Here is a 4,977-nt window from a genome sequence, read left to right as displayed (position 1 = left end):
TCAGTACATCCCACAAAGAAGCATATTGGTCAAATATTGGATCAGGAATCGATTCATAATATTACTTTGAGGACCAATTTTGTTACTGCCAGTACATGCGTAATATGCTTTATTGTAGGAGGGATTTTTATGATGTGTGCATTTAGATTCTGTAGTAAGAAAGAAGTTATTCATAGATGATTTGTCATGGGTTCAACTGGTATAACTAAGTTAAAGTATACCTGTTTGTATAGCTAATGTTATTTTTCTGAAATTTCCATATACAAAATTCATCCATTAATGTTATGTACCAGTAGTTTCACTTATATAATTTTCAAAATGGCTTTGGATACATATAATTCTATATTGTTGAAAAAATTATATCAATATATTTATAACCATCAATCTTATGAAATGGAATATGCGGGTCATACTGAAATACAATTTGTAAAATGTGTAAAAATTGCAAGATACATGATTCTCTTTCAGAAAAACATGCGAAGTGTATATTTTTTGTGAAATATAAAATATTGAATGTGTCATCAAATCGCAGAATACATGATTCTCTTTCAGAAATACTGATGTGAAGTGTCGTATTACTAATAATTTATATTTGACATGAAATATTACATTCGATCTTATGGAATGGAATATGTAGGTCATACTGAAATACAAATTGTTGAATGTTTATTCAAATCGTAGGATACATGACTCTATCAGAAAAACAGATTGTGAAGTGTTGTTTTGCTAATATTTTAAATTTATTGTGAGATATAACACTTGATCTTATAAAATGGAATATGTGGGTCATACTGAAATACTATTTGTTGAATGTGCCTTCAAATCGCAAGATACATCATTTTCTTTCAGAAAAACAGATGTTGGGTGTTGTATTGCTAATATTTTTTATTTCTTATGAAATATAACACTCGATCTTATAAAATGGAATATGTGGGGCATACTGAAATTCAATTTGTTGAATGTGTCTTCAAATCACAAGATACATTATTCTCTTTTAGAAAAACAGATGTGAAGTGTTGTATTCCTAATATTTTATATTTGTTAAAAGACATAAAACACTCGATCTTATGAAGTAGCATATGTGGGTCATACTGAAATACAATTTGTTGAATATATCTTCAAGACGAAAGATACATGATTCTCTTTCACAAAAATAGATGTTTAGTGTTTTATTGCTAATATTTCATATTTGTTATAAAATATAAGAATCGATCTTATAAAATGGAATATGTTGTTATACTAATAAACAATTTGTTGAATGTGTCCTCAAATCGCAAGATCTGATTCTCTTTCAGAGCTACAGATGTGAAGTGTTGTATTGCTATTTTATATTTGGTATGAAATATAATATTCGATATTATAAAATGGTCTTGGTGGGTCACACTGATATACAACTTGTAGAATGTGTCGTCAAATCGCAAGATACATTATTCTCTTTCAGAATAACAGATGTTGGGTGTTGTATTGCTAATATTTTATATTTCTTATGGAATATAACACTCGATCTTATAAAATGGAATATGTAGGTCATACTGAAATACAATTTGTTGATTGTGTCTTCAAATCGCGAGATACATGATTTTCTTTCAGGAAAACAGATGTGAAGTGTTGTACTGCTAATATTTTAAATTTATTGTGAGATATAACACTTGATTTTATAAAATGGAATATGTGGGTCATACTGAAATACAATTTGTTGAATGTGTCTTCAAGCCGCAAGAAACATGATTCTCTTTCAGAAAAACCAATGTTGGGTGTTGTATTGCTAATATTTTATATTTGTTATGAGATATAACACTTGATCTTATGAAATGGTGTATGTGGGTCATACTTAGATACAATTTGTTGAATATGTCTTCAAGACAAAAGATAAGGTGAAGTGGAGTAACAGTGTAGTAACTATATAATAATTTATAAAAAGATATGAAAAAATGTGATTGAACAAAGAATATTGTTTTTATTATATCTGTGAACTTCATGTACCTTAAGGTTTTGTAGGAATAACAACTTCTTAAACATAATGTCCTGGATTTTATAGGGTTTTTTTTCAAACAGGGTTCATACTACACACTTCCCCAGACTTTTGGGGCAAGTGTGTAACTGGTTTGTATCTCAAATAGTTATACAGTTAAAATTATGTGGGGCAACTGTTTAAAACTACTTAATACACTGAATAACACAATAGACAAATGATTCCGATCGTACAACGAAATGGTACATAAAAAATTATTTTACTGTGTAAGTGTCGAAATGAAAAAAGTCGCATTTTAGCAAAACTTCGTTTTATTCATCTTTAGAATGAAGATTTAACTTCGTCTGACAGAAATTAACTAAGAACTATTCTACGTTACATGTAGAACAGTCTATTTCAAATAATGAAAGAATGATGTCCTCTCTTACAATAAATGTACATTCTTCAGGGCATTTCTATATAAAAGTTGAAGCAGACATAGGATCTAAAGTAGGAATTTTTTTGGTAAACTTTATTTCAAAATCATTATATTCGCTATCAGCAGCACGTATGATCTGGCCAACGTAGTACCTTCAGGACTTTTTTCCTGAGAGGCACACTAACACCCAATCATTTTCTGTTATTGCATCCAAAGGCTTACTAATTTCATTCATAGAAGCTTCTAGTGCTTCTTCTTCTCTCATCTCTTCTTCTATGTCATCGTCACTATCATCAAGTATCATTTCTTCCTCTTGTTCGTTTTCTTCTGGTTCAAAATTTTGGTGAACTTCTGCTTGAAATCCTTTGTTTTTGTTCTTTTTGGTATCATGTATTTCTTGCAAGCGATTGGAAGCTTCCTTGGCTGTTATCACTTCTGCTCCAGAAGCTACTCTCGTCTTCATTACCCTTTCGGGCGGATTATATTGTTTGACAGTAGATAGAAGTAATTCTTCAAATCTGCACTTTGTTTCTGATGGCACGTCATTCTCATTGGAAGTACCAGCAACGCTCGCTACAACATCATTCGTTGGTAATTTGCTATTGGTTCTTTGATGCTCTTCTCATCTCTTGTATGATAATGGATCATATTTCTCCTTGGACACGACTTCGGAATTATAAGGAACAATGCCTGCTTTTTTTAAAACCGTTCATAATGATTTTGGGATCTGTTTCTTTCCATATTTGACCAACTAATGAGCTGAAGCGTTTCTTAGGTACCGTAATAGCGGGTGGCTTTGGCCCATTCTGAACTTTATACTAATATTTGCCGGCTTTTAAAAAACTCCCTTACGACGTTTTGATTGTAAAGCGCCGATTTCCAGTTTTTCATAAATTGAATCAAAATAAGTAGGTACTGTTAGTCCTAAATTCACGAATTTTAGTTAGAGTAGTTTGCAGTAAATTTCTTGCTTTTACAACATCTGTTTGCCTATTTTGTAAAATAGAAAACACGATATCAGTTTCGTGTAAAATTATTCTAAATGTTTCTAAAAAAAATATGTTTTGTGGATCCTCTAAAAAAGCTTTTAAACCTACAGCTTCTCTAATTGATATTTGATCAAAATCACAACTATTAATAACAAAATTAAAAGTTTCAATTAATCTATCTTTATTGTTGTTAACTGTCAAAACTGCGCGTGAAGTAAAATTCCAACGAGTTGCTACATTAGTAGGTATACGATTTCCCCCAATTTGTTCCAACACTTGAGTACGCTTTGTTGATTTGGAAAAATATGATGAAAAACCTAACAGGGTTGAGAAAAATACTTTAACCTGATGAAGTGAACTGCAAGCATTACTTAAAATTAAATTAAATACATGTGTATAGCAATGAGTAAATAATGCTTGAGGTGCTATAGATTTAATTTTTGTCTGTAAACCATTTACTTCTCCCGACATTACAGAAGCCCCGTCGTATGTTTGAGCCACTAATTTCGAACGCAAGTCAAATTTCTCGAATTTGGTTGATAAAAAATCAAATAAATCTTGGGCAGAACGCCCAGAACTTACATCATAAAATCCCATGAACCGTTCAACAGGTTGATCATTTACAACGTAATGAAAAATTACGGATAATTGTGAATGACAGCTAATGTCGGTTGTTTCATCAACTTGCCAAGAAAAAAACAAGGAATTCAAAATTTCGTCTTCAATTTTCTTATTTACAACAAAAGCAATTGAATCAATTAATTCGTTTTGAATAGTTTTGGATGTCCCAGAAAAAAACCGATCTATTATCATTATCATGTTCTAAAAATGTTTTTAAATTTGTGTCATATTTGCTAAGAAGAATAACTAGTTCTTTAAAATTCCCGCGATTTAATGATTTATTAGATTCATCATGCCCCCTGTAATATTTAATAAAACTCGTGTTCACTAACCGACCGCCTAGACACAACTGAATAATCCCCGTTCCCTTCGGTTACTTTATCAGGGGTTACTCATTCATGTCTCATCGATCCATTTATTGATACAGAATACTACAACGGAATAGTACAACAGAATACTACATCTCTTCCTTGTTTTTATTTCAAATGTTGAATCAACAACAAATTATCACAATACCAATATAGATATAATTAAATATATACAAATTCAAATCAATAGTGTCAGTAATTAACAGCAATAGTGATAAACCACATAACCTGAAAATAAAGTATAATAATGAATAACGATCAGAGATTCGATTCTTTATCATCTGTTAATATTTTCCATTCTCCATCGACCTTTTTGAGGTGTATAACATTCCTTCTTACCTCCTGTCCCGTTTCATCGTTTCTTAGGTGAACATCAGCACCTTTTTTATTTACAATAGAATGGAGAGTGGGTGTGAAGTTTGGGCAAGTTTTATTTTCCCTCTGCATTTCTTTTACATATACCTTATCTCCTTCTTGAAAGCAATCATCTTTTGCTTTTCTTTTCTTGTCGCTATATTCTTTCCCTTTTTCTTTTTCTACTTTATCTCTGTCCCTCAATTCGTTGTCTATTTTATTTTCAAAGTCCACAATACTTGGAATTTTATCTCT

The sequence above is a fragment of the Leptinotarsa decemlineata genome, unplaced genomic scaffold (assembly GCF_025532065.1).
Source record: "Leptinotarsa decemlineata unplaced genomic scaffold, Ldec_3_MD MMD2_P_RNA_scaffold_14, whole genome shotgun sequence".
Taxonomy (NCBI): domain Eukaryota; kingdom Metazoa; phylum Arthropoda; class Insecta; order Coleoptera; family Chrysomelidae; genus Leptinotarsa; species Leptinotarsa decemlineata.
This window is presented reverse-complemented; position numbering follows the sequence as displayed.